The 18,462-nt window shown below is 39.3% G+C and overlaps 1 non-coding gene across 1 annotated transcript; it reads left to right on the forward strand.

Annotated features, from left to right (window-relative positions):
* The first annotated feature begins 17,890 nt into the window (after window positions 1-17,890).
* On the forward strand, window positions 17,891-17,963 carry TRNAW-CCA (transfer RNA tryptophan (anticodon CCA)). Its single transcript has one exon. It is a non-coding gene; the product is annotated as a tRNA-Trp (tRNA).
* The last annotated feature ends 499 nt before the right edge of the window (window positions 17,964-18,462 follow it).

Genomic DNA, 18,462 nt, shown 5'->3' on the forward strand with positions numbered 1-18,462 from the left:
TAACTGCTACAATGCAGATTAGTAGACATTTGGCATGTCTATACTATAGTGCTTTGAATAAACTGCCCATCTTCTTTCCTTTTTCACATTAAGATGCATAAGGAAAGTGGCATAAAGGCCACTATGGACACAAATGCAAAGATAGGCCTCAGGTAGCCAACTAGACCAGAGATCAGCAACTTTTTTTCCCCTGTTAAAAGCCAAGTAATAAATATTTTAGGCTTTGAGGATCATATAGCTCCATTGCAACTACTTGACTTTGTCTGTGGCTGCTTTTGAGTTACTAGGACAATCTATAATAAATGAGAGTAGCTGTGTTCTACCTAAACTTGCTTTTCTGTGGCTGTAAGTTTGCAGACCTCTGATCTAGATGTTGGTTTCTCCAGTATAATACCAGTTAGACATATGGGTCTACTGACATTGACTTTAAATTAATTAACATTAAGCATCATTATTTTGTTCCCCCATACACTAACCACATTTTAAACACTTAAGAACCACATATGGCTAGCATCTTCCATATTAGACCATTGCATATAGAATATTTTTATCTTTACAAAAAATTCTATTAACCACACTGATAGAGGATTTGAAATTATTCACTAACTCTAGTGATTATTATACTTATGACACAAAATATAAGTACCTATGTCTAGGAAAACTCATAAGCTCCTAATATAGATTCCCAGACCTCCCAGGGGTAAACTAAATTTGATTTTATAAATATCTTAAAGAGTGAAATGAGTTAAGTCTTGGTTCTTAGTAATATACTTTTGATTCTTAGGAAAGTCTATGTCTCTGTCATCTTACCTGTTCTATGGGAAATGCAACGTCTACTGAGTTTACCATAATGTGGTTTTGAACAGGGATTTTTTGGAAGCAATTGGCAAATGTTTTAGGACCAAGTAATAGCATATAGCAGCAAAAATATTTTGGGGAAGACAAATTAGTGTGATAACTGATATGGTGGAAAGAGAGAGCCAGGAACTCAAATCCTAACTTTGCCATTTTCCATGGGAATTTCTGCCAGATCCTTGATGTCTCAAAGCCACTTTTTGGTCACCATCAAAAGAAGGATATAAGTATTAGTCCCTTAGAATTGTGAAGATCAAATAAGGTGATGTACTTAAGGCTGTTTAACACAGTGCCTGGTTCAGAGTAAGTCCTCAGTAAATGACAGCTATTACAGTTGCTACCCTAATCGAGGAAGGAGAAAACATCCCATGAGGCATAAAGACTTCCTGCCACAGCAGAAATATCCAAGGGTTGAGTCACATTCAGTTCAGTTCAGTTCAGTTCAGTCGCTCAGTCGTGTCCGACTCTTTGTGACCCCATGAATCGCAGCACGCCAGGCCTCCCTGTCCATCACCATCTCCCGGAGTTCACTCGTCACATTACCAGAAATGAAAGTAAGAAGGGTAAGCTAGAAACATGAGAGAAAAAGCAAGAAGGGAAGAAAATAGCATTTTAAGTGTATACTGATTGGTGGAAATGGATATATCATTTAGAGACTAATGGAAAGTGTGCTGACTTCATGAGGATGGTATGAAGATGGATACAATTTAAATCTTTTGTTTTGCAAAATATGCAAAGATCACTTAAGTAGAACAGAGCTTCTAGAAATGCTCTCACATATTAAATGCTATCCAAATGTAATGGATTATTACAGCATTCTTCTCTAGACATAAGCTGCTGTTGATACTTGCAGACCCTCTTAGAGACCTTCAGATGAAATGATGTAGATCCTTTCTGGGTTATATTGACTCATCCACCCAGGGTTCATCTGTTCCGTCAAATGAGCATACCCAGAGACTGTGGGATGAAGTTAAAAGTGGAATGAAGCCACCCAAATCTGTCTGCTAGTCATAGATGACCAACTGTCCCAGTTTACCCATGACTGGGGGGTTTGCTGGGACACCAGATTTTCATTACCAAAACTGGAACAGTTCTTGGAGAAAACTGAGATGATTATTTCCTATTAGTTATTTAGGTATCTAGAAGGAAGGTTGCTTAATGTAGGCACTTGATAGACCAGGGTGATTAGCACTAACCTTCCTTCTATCGCCCTTGCTCCCAGTGTATGATGAAAACATTGGTGAAAATTAGGGAGCTGAAAACACAAGTTCTAGAATTCTGACCTTAGAATGACTAAATTGACTAGTTTTTTGTAAAATTCTGTCATACCTGGATGCTAAATTTTAAAAGCATCTTAGAAGTTTTCTAGCTCTGCAATCTTAAAACCTTGAAAAGCTGTAGTGTAGCATTTTTTTCTTCAAAGAAAAACTCAATTGAGAATATTTTATGGAGAAATATAAAAATTGGTGAAGAGTTACTGAATCTTATCTATTATTGCCTGTCTTAACCCTTTTGTACCTTTCCGAAATCATATGCTTCCCAAGAACACAATTGGAAAACAACTGACCTTCTCCATACCCATCCTGTTACACATGAAAAAACAGACCACAAGACATCACTTCATTCCTGAGTTTTGACAGCTGATGCATGTCAGAGCAGGAAATCTAACTCCAGGCACATTTATTGATAAAATGAGCTTTAAAATGTATTGATAATTTCAAAATTTCTGCCAAAGCCCCTGATTTTCCACCTTGGTTACCTGTTGGGAACACTTGGGATGCTTAAAACAAACAAACAAACAAACAAACAAAAAAAAACACAGACACCTGGGTCCTGTCTGTAGAGGTTTTGAATGATAACACTTAGTTGTGTCCTGGGCATAGGCTCCCCAAGTGAATCAAACTCAAGGCAAAGTTAAACACCACTGACCTTCAATAAATAATAATACCAAACAAACAAATCATCACCCCAACACTCACTCACACACATGCACACACATACTGGCATTACAGTCAGGAGATGTGGATTTGATTTCCTCTCTCTCAGTGATTGGTTTGTGACTTCTAATAAGTGCTACACTTGATGCTTCACGAGATATTGTCCAGTTGGTTTCAAACTTTTTACATCCCTAGAATCCTTCTTCAAGTGAAAATTTTGTGATGCATCATACACCTAAGGACAAAGTTGCTTTGGTTAAAAAGGAGACGATGGCCTCCCCATTTTAGATGCTACCAAAGACTACTGAAGCAAGTTTACAGAACTTTCATGCTCTAAGAAATCCACAGGGCACTATTGATCTGTAGAGCTCTACTTTATTTCTAAATTATGACTTGACTGGATCAAGCTGAATACATGTTAGGAGGTCTCCTTGCACTTGATTCCACATGACCTGATCCGCATGCAAGGTCTATTTTGGTTGTCTGATAAAAGAGGAGTATTGACCTTTGATCAGTTTTTCTGATGAATAAAGTCATTTCTTTCTTACTAGGCAGCTGTAATGCTATGATAGAATTTGCTCCAGTGTTCTACCCTTCATATTAGTAGGACACAATATTTCTAATTGAAGGACTTTTAGTCCCTCTCCCTTGGCCAATCCCATAAATATTTTACATCACAACTTTAGCTGAAGGGTGGCCTTTGACACTTTGAAAAATTGGGTCACAATTGGTTTGATCTGAGCAAATTCATGAGAGGCTGCATCATCAAGAAATAGTTCCCCTTCATTATTTATAAGAACACAGAAGCAGATGTGCAATTGTTCCCTGTATAATTTTCATACATAAAATATGTACATGGAGAATGCTGTCAGATAACGTAATACACTGCATTTATTTTGGGGATGGTGTCATCACTTTGTCAGTGTGTTTAGTAAACATATTTCCATTATGGTGAGTAAAGGACTGTCAGTTCTGTTTCCTTTTCAGATATCCAGTGGCTTTCAGAGTCTCGCCAAATGTCTTGGTCTGTTTTCAATAAGTTGTTTATTCAATATTTATTTTCTTTCTCCCTTCATTTATTTATTGTTGAACTTTCCTTGATATTAGCAAAAAAGTGAAAAGTTTTTCATCAGGGATCATTTTTCCTCCTCACTTCTTTTCAAATCCAGCTATCTTAAAGATTCACTTTGCTACCTGTTTGCAGAAGATGTCAGATGCCTTTCACTCCACCTCTCCACTGGCTCTTATTTGAAATGAGTTTGCGAATATTGTGTATGCATAGAAGCAGGTTGGGTTTTTTTCCTCACAAAGTCCCTATCAGTTATTAATAACATATAGAATCTATATCAGTAGAGCTATTTGTCTTTTCAGGCAGAAGGTAACCATGCCTGCCTCACAAAATCCAATATAAATCTTTCTCATTGCTAAATTTAACTTGGAAAGAGAGAGCCTTTTAATTGAAAAGGAATTGTCCCCATGAATGAGGGTGTTGAGGCAAATTTAGAAATGTGGGATCTAGCTTCCTGGGCTGTTCATTTCTGTAATTGAAGAGTCACTCTTGCTTTGCTTTTAATTCTTCATGACTAGACCTTTCTGATAATACTGTCATTGTTTTTAAAAGACATCAGGGCTAAATCACATGTGTAATGTTTATTATTTGTCTGTAATTTCTGTATATGGATACTGTTATCATTTACACAAAGCGTATCTGCAGAAAGCTTTCTGGGAATCTGTAATATGCTTACTCTTGTTTCCTAGAATTGCCCTTGGAAGTCCAATATCTCTGCAATGTGCAGGTTTTCTGGATTAAACTGAAGAATAATCTCTAGCCTAAGCTATACTCACATAGTATTTTATTTTTACAAATTTATTTTATTTTACATTGCTTACAGTATTATATAATATTCAATTTGTTGTATTAAAATATGTATTTCAGTGCATTGGTTTTATAAGTGTTTTATTATTATTATTTTAAGTTTAAACTTATTATTATAAGTGTTTTATAATTGATTTGTTCATTTAACATGGTGGTGTTTTTCATATTTCCAAATTTTTATGGAATTTTTTTTTGCAGTTTCATAGTATCTATTTTCACTTAGAGAATATGAATCTATTCTTTAATTTTTTCCCACTCTTATTGGAATATAATCGATATGTAGTATTAGTCCAGGGTGTAGAACATAATTGTTTGATATATGTACTGAGAGTGTGAGCCCCTTGAGGGCAAGGGCTATTATTCCAAATGTGTATATTCTTAGCATCTATTATAATACCTGGTTATTCAGAAATTCTGGAGAAGGGAACGGCTACCCACTCCAGTATTCTTGCCTGGAGAATTCCATTGATAGAGGAACCTGGCAGACTAAAGTTCATAGAATCGCAAAGAGTTGGACATGACTAAGGGATCTTTCACTTCACTATCCACTGGATCATGGAAAAACTGAGAGAGTTCCAGAAAAACATCTATTTCTGCTTTATTGACTATGCCAAAGCATTTGACTGTGTGGATCACAATAAACTGTGGAAAATTCTGAAAGAGATGGAAATACCAGACCACATGACCTGCCTCTTGAGAAATCTGTATGCAGGTCAAGAAGCAACAGTTAGAACTGGACTTGGGACAAGACTGGTTCCAAATAGGAAAAGGAGTATGTCAAGGCTGTATATTGTCACCCTGCTTATTTAACTTATATGTAGAGTACATCATGAGAAATGCTGGGCTGGAGGAAGCACAAGCTGGAATCAAGATTGCTGGGAGAAATATCAATAACCTCAGATATGCAGATGGCACCACCCTTATGGCAGAAAGTGAAGAACTAAAGAGCCTCTTGATGAAAGTGAAAGAGGAGAGTGAAAAAGTTGGCTTAAAGCTCAATATTCAGAAAACATCATCATGGCATCTGGTCCCATCACTTCATGCCATATAGATGGGGAAACAGTGGAAGCAGTGGTTGACTTTATTTTATTGGGCTCCAAAGTCACTGCAGATGGTGACTGCAGCCATGAAATTAAAAGACACTTACTCCTTGAAAGGAAAGTTGTGACCAACCTAGATAGCATATTAAAAAGCAGAGACATTACTTTGCCAACAAAGTTCCATCTAGTCAAGGCTATGGTTTTTCCAGTAGTCATTTATAGATGTGAGAATTGGACTATAAATAAAGCTGAGCCCCAAAGAATTGATGCTTTTGAACTGTGGTGTTGGAGAAGACTTTTGAGAGTCCCTTGGACAGCAAGGAGATCCAACCAATCTATGCTAAAGGAAATCAGTCCTGAATATTCATTGGAAGGACTGATGTTGAAGCTGAAGCTCCAATACTTGGTCACCTGATGTGACGAACTGACTCACTGGAAAAGACCCTGATGCTGGGAAAGATTGAGGGCAGGAGAAGGGGATGACAGAGGATGAGATGCTTGGATGACGTCACCGACTCAATGGACATGAGTTTGTGTAAACTCTGGGAGTTGGTGATGGACAGGGAAGCCTGGTGTACTGCTGTTCATGGGGTCGCAAAGAGTTGGACACGACTGAGCGACTGAACTGAACTGAATCACCCTGGATTTGTAGGATTTATAGTCTTCTTACTACATGTTTTAAAAGTAATATATTTGAAGTGTTCCCTTAATTTCACTGTCTTTTCCAAACTACTGATCCACAAAAAGCTTCATTTCTCAGGAATCACGTATTAAATCTTAGTAAATATTACATCACAGGGAGGAAACCTAGTTAAATAAGGTAGGATGAAATAGTCTGTTTGGTGTATCATTGTTTACTCTTCACTCTTTTTTGTCTATAGAATCATTCTTTAATATTTCATTCTTTTTTAAGCTAAAATAAAAGATGTGTGCCTAATACACATAAGGAAAAAATTGCTAATAATTCTCAGTAATCTCATTTTGATGTATCAAGCACCTCAGAAGCGTTATCATGGCATGCTTCTTTTCCCAGTAGGAGGCAGAATAATACAGTGGATGGAAATGCGTACTGTGGAATACAGTGGATGAAAATGTGTACAGGTAGTAGTGTATATACAGATTTTGTCACTTCCTGATAAGTATTTTAAGAAAATACCAAGTCTTTAATCCTCAATGCTTCTTATAAAGGTAATAGTACTAAGTTGAGAGGCTCAATGACAATATTTAAAATTCAGTTCATTTCAATTCAGTCTCTCAGTTGTGTCTGACTCTTTGCGACCCCATGAATCACAGCACGCCAGGCCTCCCTGTCCATCACCAACTCCCGGAGTTTACTCAAACTCATGTCCATCTCATCTGTGATGCTATCCAGCCATCTCATCCTCGGTCGTCCCCTTTTCCTCCTGCCCTTAATCCCTCCCAGCATCAGAAGCTTTTCCAATGAGTCAACTCTTCGCATGAGGTGGCCAAAGTATTGGAGTTTCAACTTTAGCATGAGTCCTTCCAATGAACATCCAGGACTGATCTCCATTTGAATGGACAGGTTGGATCTCCTTGCAGTCCAAGGGACTCTCAAGAGTCTTCTCCAGCACCACAGTTCAAATGCATCAATTCTTCGGCACTCAGCTTTCTTCACAGTCCAACTCTCACATCCATACATGACAACTGGAAAAACCATAGCCTTGACTAGACAGATGTTTGTTGTCAAAGTAATATCTCTGCTTTTTAATATGCTATCCAGGTTGGTCATAACTTTCCTTCCAAGGAGTAAGCGTCTTTTAATTTCATGGCTGCAGTCACCATCTGCAGTGATTTTGGGGCCCAACAAAATAAAGTCTGACACCGTTTCCACTGTTTCCCCATCTATTTCTCATGAAGTGATGGGACTGGATGCCATGATCTTCGTTTTCTGAATGTTGAGCTTTAAGCCAGCTTCTTCACTCTCCTCTTTCACTTCCATCAAGAGGCTTTTTAGTTCCTCTTCACTTTTTGCCATAAGGGTGGTGTCATCTGCATATCTGAGGTTATTGATATTTCTCCCAGCAATCTTGATTCCAGCCTGTGTTCCTCCAGTCCAGCGTTTCTCATGATGTACTCTGCATTTAAGTTAAATAAATAGGGTGACAATATACAGCCTTAACGTACTCCTTTTCCTATTTGGAACCAGTCTGATGTTCTATGTCCATTTCTAACTGTTGCTTCCTGACCTGCACACAGGTTTCTCAAGAGGCAGGTTAGGTGGTCTGGTATTCCCATCTCTTTCAGAATTTTCCAGTTTATTGTGATCCACACAGTCAAAGGCTTTGGCATAGTCCATAAAGCAGAAATACATGTTTTTTTTTGGAACTCTCTTGCTTTTTCGATGATCCAGCGGATGTTGGCAATTTGATCTCTGGTTCCTCTGCCTTTTCTAGAACCAGCTTGAACATCTGGAAGTTCACGGTTCACGTGTTGCTGAAGCCTGGCTTGGAGAATTTTGAGCATTACTTTACTAGCATGTGAGATGAGTGCAATTTTGCGGTTGTTTGAGCATTCTTTGGCATTGCTTTTCTTTGGGACTGGAATGAAAACAGACCTTTTCCAGTCCTGTGGCCATTGCTGAGTTTTCCAAATTTGCTGGCATATTGAGTGCAGCACTTTCACAGCATCATCTTTCAGGATTTGAAACAGCTCAACTAGAATTCCATCACCTCCACTAGCTTTGTTCGTAGTGATGCTTTCTAAGGCCCACTTGACTGCACATTCCAGGATGTCCGGCTCTAGGTGAGTGATCACACCATCGTGATTATCTTGGTCATGAAGATCTTTCTTGTACAGTTCTTCCATGTATTCTTGCCACCTCTTCTTAATATCTGCTTCTTCTGTTAGGTCCATACCATTTCTGTCCTTTATCGAGCCCGTCTTTGCATGAAATGTTCCCTTGGTATCTCTAATTTTCTTGAAGAGATCTCTAGTCTTTCCCATTCTGTTGTTTTCCTCTATTTCTTTGCACTGATCGCTGAGGACGGCTTTCTTATCTCTCCTTGCTATTCTTTGGAACTCTGCATTCAGATGCTTATATATTTCCTTTTCTCCTTTGCTTTTCACTTCTCTTCTTTTCACAACTATTTGTAAGGCCTCCCCAGATAGCCATTTTGCTTTCTTGCATTTCTTTTCCATGGGGATGGTCTTGATCCCTGTCTCCTGTACAATGTCATGGGCCTCATTCCATAGTTCATCAGGCACTCTATCTATCAGATCTAGGCCCTTAAATCTATTTCTCACTTCTACTGTGTAATCATACGGGATTTGATTTAGGTCATACCTGAATGGTCTAATGGTTTTCCCTACTTTCTTCAATTTGAGTCTGAATTTGGCCATAAGGAGTTCATGATCTGAAATTAATCAGGAACAAGATCTAACATATCTAGCAATCAGTATGTTAGATATAATTACTTGAAATCTTCTCCCTCTTCCTCCCCCTCCTCCCACCTATTTTATTTTCACCACAATGTAGTTTTTGAGCTACTGGTATTAATTAGATATATCATCCCTCAAATAAGTTGAGGAAGAAAAAAAGGTTGTAAGCCACTACATAAACTAAGCCCCATAAAGAAGAGATTTGGTTTATTAAATGATACTACTCCTGCGATTTCTATTTAACAGAGGAGTTTGAAAGTGGTAAAGCCTTAATGAAAATGCAGATGAAACAGATGGACATTTCTTTCTTACTAGGTCTTGGTTCCATTGTTTCTCTAGAGGAGATGTCTTTCTTTTTAGTCAACAACAGGGGTAGTTCTTCAACTTCCCCTTGAATCACTCTTTAGACACTGCTGTGGGGCATAGCAACTGACATGCCCCACTAATGCCTCAAGATAAGCTTTAATCCAACTCCGTAAATCCCAGGCTGTATAAACTGGTCTACTAAAGTGTGCAAAATATTGGTTCAACTCTTTCAAGAAACATCTAAACAAATAGTTCTTTAAGCAGGAGCCTGCTGTAATTCACTGGAAGTCTATTATGTGCTTGAATGAGCCCTGGAACAATACTGCTCTGCTTTATCAGAGAGTTATGCATGATTGCATAGATAAGAAACAAGTATCAGGAATAGCCTCTGCATAAAGTGTTATTGTCTTATTAACCCATCTACTGGGCATACACAGGGCATGAGATTCAGCCCAGCATGTTTATGGAGGAAGGAGATGAACTTTCTAAAAATGAGTTGGTATATAGTCAGAATCTGGCCAGAAAAGGACTTCCATTGCAAATCGCAGGTATTTGGGTCTAAGGAAAACATTCAAAGTTTTTGAATAGGTGGAAAACACCTGCCTTTTCCTCTGCTTTCTTGTAATGCTGGATGTCTTTGGGCTTACCTGTTGGTTTCCAGAAATAGATACTCTGCATGCTATAAAAGGGTTCCCCTAAGTTGGTTTGATGTATAGTGACAGACATCAAGAATGCAAACTATAACCTGGTGTTTGAAGGCCTGCATAATATTACTCCCAATCCCCTTTTCAGCCTTGTTTCCACTGTTCTCTTCCTGAACCCTATTCTCCACCTAAGCTGAACTCTTCTAAATCCTTTTAACTCAAGTTTTATTTATTCCGTTCTCTTTCTCTTATTGTCCTGATCTTGTTTTTCCATTTCTTAAAATCCTGTGTTTTTAAGGACAACTCAATGTCATTTCTTTCTTAAAGCTTTATTGTGATCTCTGTAGAAAATTTTCGGGTACAAATTGGTGGTAGTTTTACCTTGGTTTTGTCTTTCCCTTTTAATGCATTCTTCTTTGTCAGGAATGCATTTAATGCATTCTTCTTTCCTGTCTTCTTTATCTTTTTTCTCATAATACCTACCACAGGAATAGTGCTTCTCCAAGTATTATAACAAGAAAAAGACAGACTGAAAGTTTGTGACTTTTCTTGAAATTATCCCTGAAGTCTCAGGGCAAATAACTAAAAGAAAATCTGGAGAGAGAGAGGCACCTGCAGGGATATATGAGATGGAATCACTTGCTTACCTAGAGCATATGCTGCTGCTGCTGCTACTGCTAAGTCACTTCAGTCGTGTCCAACTCTGTGCCACCCCATAGATGGAAGCCCACCAGGCTCCCCCGTCCCTGGGATTCTCCAGGCAAGAACACTGGAGTGGGTTGCCATTTCCTTCTCCAGTGCAAAAAAGTGAAAAGTGAAAGGGAAGTCGCTCAGTCATGTCCGACTCTTCGCGACCCCATGGACTGCAGCCTACCAGGCTCCTCCGTCCATGGGATTATCCAGGCAAGAGTACTGGAGAGGGGTGCCATTGCCTTCTCCGACCTAGAGCATATGGTCTTTCCATTTTTGCAGGGTTCATTACCTCTCCTTGCAACACTCAGTCAATATTTCTGAAACTTTACCTTTAGAGATAATCACCATAAGTTTATAGGGTTTGTAGTCTTGTCCCTATAAATTTTATTTTTTATTATTAATAATACATGTGAAGGAAATTTTCTTAATTTCTCTGTTTTCCCTCTAACATATGATACATGAAGCTTTGGATCTCCCCAGAGACAGAAACTATTACCTGGTCAAGTAAGTTGAAGATGGCCTTTTGATTTGGCCTCATCTTTTCCTTACTCCTTTTTACCTATACATACTAGCATTTCTCAACATATCATTCTTCTTCAAGATAAAGTTAAAAGAAAATGGGTATGAGACACACCAAAGAAAAGAAATGATGGCTCACCTTCAATGAAGTTGGGAAGTAGATAGTGCAGTTTTTCAACATTCTAGTATTAACTTCTTTTCTCTCAGCCAGTTCTAAGGACCGAGGCATTTCACTTCTTTCAACATTGGATAAATTGAGACTAGCTGATGAATTGGTGGATGTCAAGTGCGGGAATCTGGGAGTCTGTCAACCAGTGGATGGTGTATATGGGGGTGATTCACATGAGGAGTAGTTCACAAGATGCAGACGTTTGTATATTGCCCTCCACCAGCTTCTCACAAGGAAGACTGTGGTAGATCCTAAGAAATCTTCCCTCATGGAACTGACTGGGGGACAGTAAGAATAGCTACTGTGGTTGAGGCATAGAACTCCCCTGAACCCTTCTCAACTCCTAGATGGAAAGGTCTTAACCTGAGTGTTATCAGTCAGTTCAGTTCAGTTGCTCAGTCATGTCCAACTGTTTGCCACCCCATGAATTGCAGCACACCAGGCCTTCCTGTCCAACATCAACTTCCGGAGTTCACTCAAACTCACGTCCATTAAGTCGGTGATGCCTTCCAGCCATCTCATCCTCTGTCATCCCCTTCTCCTCCTGCCCCCAATCCCTCCCAGCATCAGAGTCTTTTCCAATGAGTCAACTGCTCGCATGAGGTGGCCAAAGTACTGAAGTTTCAGCTTTAGCATCAGTCCTTCCAGTGAACACCCAGGACTGATCTCCTTTTGACTGGACTGGTTGGATCTCCTTGCAGTCCAAGGAACTCTCGAGTCGTCTCCAACACCATAGTTCAAAAGCATCAATTCTTCGGCACTCAGCTTTCTTCACAGTCCAACTCTCACATCCATACATGACTACTGGAAAAACCATAGCCTTGACTAGACAGACCTTTGTTGGCAAAGTGATGTCTCTGCTTTTTAATATGCTGTCTAGGTTGGTCATAACTTTCCTTCCACGGAGTAAGTGTCTTTTAATTTCATGGCTGCAGTCACCATCTGAAAAAACCCAAAAAAGTAAAGTCTGACATTTTCCACTGTTTCCCTATCTCTGCCATGAAGTGATGGGACCAGATTCCATGATCTTCGTTTTCTGAATGTTGAGCTTTAAGCCACTGTTTTCCTCTCTTCTTTCACTTTCATCAAGAGGCTTTTTAGTTCCTCTTCACTTTTTGCCATAAGGGTGGTGTCATCTGCATATCTGAGGTTATTGATATTTCTCTGGCAATGTTGATTCCAACTTGTAGGGTATAGAAGACAGAAGCTGTCATCCTTAGGGTACTGGAAAATGGAATTTTTTTAAAAAAATGATTATATTCCCAGAAGTTGTCTTTTTTTTTTTTTAATGTATTTTTTTTGCTTTTATTTTATTTTATTTTATTTTATTTTTTAATATTTAAAATCTTTAATTCTTACATGCGTTCCCAAACATGAACCCCCCTCCCACCTCCCTCCCCATAACATCTCTCTGGGTCATCCCCATGCACCAGCCCCAAGCATGCTGTATCCTGTGTCAGACATAGACTGGCGATTCAATTCTTACATGATAGTATACATGTTAGAATGCCATTCTCCCAAATCATCCCACCCACTCCCTCTCCCTCTGAGTCCAAAAGTCCGTTATACACATCTGTGTCTTTTTTCCTGTCTTGCATACAGGGTCGTCATTGCCATCTTTCTAAATTCCATATATATGTGTTAGTATACTGTATTGGTGTTTTTCTTTCTGGCTTACTTCACTCTGTATAATCGGCTCCAGTTTCATCCATCTCATCAGAACTGATTCAAATGTATTCTTTTTAATGGCTGAGTAATACTCCATTGTGTATATGTACCACTGCTTTCTTATCCATTCATCTGCGATGGACATCTAGGTTGTTTCCATGTCCTGGCTATTATAAACAGTGCTGCGATGAACATTGGGGTACATGTGTCTCTTTCAATTCTGGTTTCCTTGGTGTGTATGCCCAGCAGTGGGATTGCTGGGTCATAAGGGAGTTCTATTTGCAATTTTTTAAGGAATCTCCACACTGTTCTCCATAGTGGCTGTACTAGTTTGCATTCCCACCAACAGTGTAGAAGGGTTCCCTTTTCTCCACACCCTCTCCAGCATTTATTGCTTGCAGATTTTTGGATCGCAGCCGTTCTGACTGGTGTGAAGTGGTACCTCATTGTGGTTTTGATTTGCATTTCTCTAATAATGAGTGATGTTGAGCATCTTTTCATGTGTTTGTTAGCCATCCGCATGTCTTCTTTGGAGAAATGTCTATTTAGTTCTTTGGCCCATTTTTTGATTGGGTCGTTTATTTTTCTGGAATTGAGCTGCATAAGTTGCTTGTATATTTTTGAGATTAGTTGTTTGTCAGTTGCTTCATTTGCTATGATTTTCTCCCATTCAGAAGGCTGTCTTTTCACCTTGCTTATATTTTCCTTTGTTGTGCAGAAGCTTTTAATTTTAATTAGATCCCATTTGTTTATTTTTGCTTTTATTTCCAGAATTCTGGGAGGTGGATCATAGAGGATCCTGCTGTGATTTATGTCTGAGAGTGGTTTGCCTATGTTCTCCTCTAGGAGTTTTATAGAAGTTGTCTTTTGTTGTTTAGTTGCTAGGTCACTTCTGACTCTTTTGTGACCAGGACTGGACTGAACCTGAACTATAGCCCCCCATGCTCCTCTGTCCATGGGATTTTCCAGGCAAGATAGAGGGGCAGTTTGCCATTTTCTTCTCCAGGGGATCTTCCCAACCCAGGGATCAAACCTGTGGCTCCTGCTGCACTCTCTGTTTTGGCAGGAGGGTTCTTTACTGCTGAGCCACTGGGGAAGCCCCCAGAAGAGAGGCAGGAATATATGCAGGAGGAACTACAAGGATAGGCAGAGCTGGGGTCCTGGACAGGCTCCACCGTAACACTGGGAACACAGTTCTTTCCCAAGACTGAAGACCAGCCACTCAGGACTTTCCCCTGCTCCTCTCTATTAGGCTGAGGAGCATCAACAGGAAGCAGCGGTGAGGTCCCTCCAGGGGAGCTGGAAAAGAGACTCTCACTGAAGCATATCGTGAGGGAAAGGTCTAAACCTGAATTCAGAGTAACGTTAATCAAAACTCTGCAAAGCCAGCCCCTACTCTACTCAAAGCATCTCTAGGGGTCTTGAAGCCTGTGGTATTCTTGGGGTAATAACCACAGTAACAAACCAGGAACCCAGTCTAACTCCACTCTAAGAGCTAACAAAATACCCAACCCTAAATGCATGGCAGAAGAAAAGGAATGATCCTTTCTAAGCATAAAAATTGCTTGGGCTTTGCTTGTGCCTCAGATGGTAAAGGGTCTGCCTACAATGTGGGAGACCCGGGTTCAATACCTGGGTCAGGAAGATCTTTTGGAGAAGGTAATGGCAACCCATTCCAGTACTCTTGCCTGGAAAATCCCATGGACAGAGGAGCCCAGTAGGCTACCGTCCATGGGGTCACAAAGAGTCGGACACAACTGAGCGACTTCACTTCACTTCACTTCAGTGTAAACTTTCTGACACAATGTCTGACCTGCAACAACAACAACAACAACAAACTGTAAGGCAGGATGTCAAGGGTATGGTCTCTGCCCCACAGCTGTTGAGACTGCTACTCAGCATGCTCAGAAGAGCCCAGTGTACCTCTTTTTCACCCAGGATGCCATACATAATACCTAACTGCATTTAGTGTTCATGTCTCCTCTCAGAACCCGAATGTGGGTAAATTTTCATAGTCATGAGTCTGATCCCCAGGATGCCTTCTGAAACACCCCAGGTAGAAGAGGGATCTGCAGAGTACCCCACCCTTTGGAGGCTTTGAGGTTTTTAATACATTCAGTGGAAAAAAAGAAAGAAAGTGAAGTCGCTCAGTCCTGTCCAACTCTTTGCAACTCCATGGACTATAACCGGCCAGGCTCCTCCGTCTATGGAATTTTTCAAGCAAGGATATAGGAGCAGGTTGCCATTTCCATCTCCAGGGGATCTTCCCAACCCAAGGATCGAACCTCCCATACTGTAGACAGACTCTTTACTCTCTGGGCCACCAGGGAAGCCCGATACAGTCAGTAGATATCTTTAATGTGTGTAGTATTCATATTTTAATTCGAAAATATATTACGTATGTTTTACACATAAATGCTAAACCAAATTTCTGGAACATATGAAAAACTAGAGAGTTCCATGGAACAGAGTCTGAAAACCACAGAGCTGTAGCTTCACTATTATTTCCAATTCTCACATTCTAGAATTCTAAGAGATCAGATAGATAGAGGTATATAGGTTTTCTCAACAAATATTTGTGTTATAGCCAAATTTGGTAGACTAAATTGATTTCAAAGAGCAAAAGAAACTCACAGTAATCCAACTGCAAGGTATATGAACACTTAGCCCCCTTGATATTCTGAGTTCAAGTTTATGAAACAAACCAAGGAGTAAGCCTTTGTGGCTGCATTCTCAATTAGTATTTGCTGCAGTTGCTGTTTAAGGTTTTGAACTTGCCTTTTTTCTATAGAGCCTGAGAACATTATCCCTACAAATAAGGTGGAAAGTTCTGCTTGTTAGAAGTAGATAAAGAGATTACATGCTTATCTCTATGGTATCTCAGTACCCTGCAAGTTGGGGAATTGAATACATCCCTGTTTAAACAAGCAGTGTGCTCTACTTGTCTGCTCGCTTTATTCTGTTCTCAAAGGACTTTCTAAAAAACATAGTGGTTGCTCAGATTAGAATTTTACTGATTCTTGGCGAGTAGATTGTAATCAAGCAAGTCCTTCTTTGATGTTAACAAAGAGGGCAAGGAGGTCAACAAAATCCATGGAAAGAAAAATTGTTCAATCTTCCATTATGACTACAATGATACAGTTAGATGGCAATTAATAAACAACCCTTGAGGAAATTTTCTGTGTTCATTTAGATTATTTTCTTCGAAGTAACCTTGCAGTAATTCACTATGAAAGAATGACATGTTTCCCTCATGAATAATGAAACCTCAAACATGCTGATTGAGAAAAACTCTCTTAATGATTCTAGCATGTATTTAATTGTGTATACCTATAGTTTTTCTCTTAAAAATTTGATTGACAAGTTTCTTGTCTTGTGGAATCAAATGACACCTTTTCCGGAAAAATTCTCCTAATTAGTTCACCATGTTGTTTTTTTAACCTATTTGTATAGAATGTAGAAACTGTATGGGCCTTTAAATGGGACTTTGTACCTGCTATTTTCAAGTTTACAAGACTTGATGTTCTGGGGTTGTTCATGGTTACATAACAAATTGCCTCAAAACTCAGTGGATTTAAGTAACTATAATAATTTTGATCGGAAATCAGGAAAGTTCTAGAAAGAGTAACAGTACTTACTTGATATTTCTCTTGTGCTGCCAGTGGTTAGCTGCCTAAGCCTACCATCAACTGAAAGCTTTGGGCTGAAATATTCAAGCTGACTTCCTCCCATAGCTGGCAGTGAATGACTGGCTGCTGGTTAGAACATTTACATATGACTGCTCTATGGGTAATGAGCATATCACAGCACGGAAGTTTGGTTCCCAGAGAGGTGGTCCCAAGGGGAAGAATCTAGAAAACAAAGTGATTCACTCAATGTTTTCTGAAACATTGTGTTCCTAGCAAAGGAGAAAAACAGCAAAATGATATATCAGGATCTGAGTTCAGATACCATGTAACACTCATTTACCTCAGACCCTTGAAGACAAAGGTACTGATGCTTCCTTGTACTTGATTTTGATTAACCAGTATTCTAAGTGAGGGTTAATTTTTAATGTATAGTGAACTTGGAATATGAACTGGGCAGAATAAACCAACTGACTTACATGTATAGAACCTAGTTTGGAAGGAGGAGGAAGACCATATAAGATTTTTTATACCAAAATTATCTATTTTATAGTCAATGTGTTTCTGTTGGGTCTAGTTATTACTAGGAATGATATTTTGTCCTAATAATTAATAATTTAAAACATTGTCCTGCATTCAGGGTCAACTAAGCAAAGCATGGAATCTAGTGCAAAATGAAAATGTAGATTGTGTCTAAAAAAGCAAGTAAAAGTGCCATTAAGGGCACTAAAATATAAAGACTTGTTTTCCTTTTCTTTTGTGATCTCTCTTACCTTGTCATATCTTGATATTTTAGCATCTATGTAAAGAAAAATTAAAATTTTAAATTATTGGCCTGACTTTACCTTTTATCTTTTGGCAACTCACTCCAGTATTCTTGCCTGGAGAATTCCATGGACAGAGGAGCCTGGCAGGCTACCATCCATAGGGTTGCAAAGAGTGAGACATTACTGAAGCGACTTAGCATGCACACACACACTTTTCAGCTTTATATTGGGCAATACTAGTTATTAATGAAAACATAGGCATATTTCATTCATAGGTGAACTCACCAAAATTACACTGTTCATGTTTTCTAATTCATTTATGCATATGTTTTTCATTCTTAACAGAAGAATAGAAACACTGCACAAAACTAACAGTTGGTTTTACTTTGCTTTCCTGGTGGCTCAGAGGTTAAAGCGTCTGCCTCCAATGCGGGAGACCCAGGTTCGATCCCTGGGTCGGGAAGATCCCCTGGAGAAGGAAATGGTAACCCACTCCAGTATTCTTGCCTGGAGAATCCCATGGATGGTGAAGCCTGGTAGGCTACAGTCCATGGGGTCACAAAGAGTTGGACACGACTGAGCAACTTCACTTCACTTCATGCATGTTGTACTAACATATTTAACTTACAGTAAGTAATGGGGAAGAATCAGAATAAACTATGGGCTTCCCTATGTTCCCATCTCCTTCTGTGTCACCATTTTTACATATGTAGTTGGCTGGCACTGAAGAAAATATATGATAGGAATCCTTAGCTGTTTAGTTTTTTAGAATGATGTTGTCTTTTTATCTTCAATGCATGTTTTGGTTTGAATGGAAAGTGTAGTCTCACAGAGCTATCAGCACCCCACTTACTCCATTATAAAAGGAACAGGCCTACCTTATACAACCTTCAAGTCTCCCTGAGTTCCCACATATCATGGACCCATCAGAATTTTGAGTTTATGGGGCACTGGCACCACTAC

Source organism: Budorcas taxicolor, chromosome 1, assembly GCF_023091745.1.
Source record: "Budorcas taxicolor isolate Tak-1 chromosome 1, Takin1.1, whole genome shotgun sequence".
Lineage (NCBI taxonomy): Eukaryota > Metazoa > Chordata > Mammalia > Artiodactyla > Bovidae > Budorcas > Budorcas taxicolor.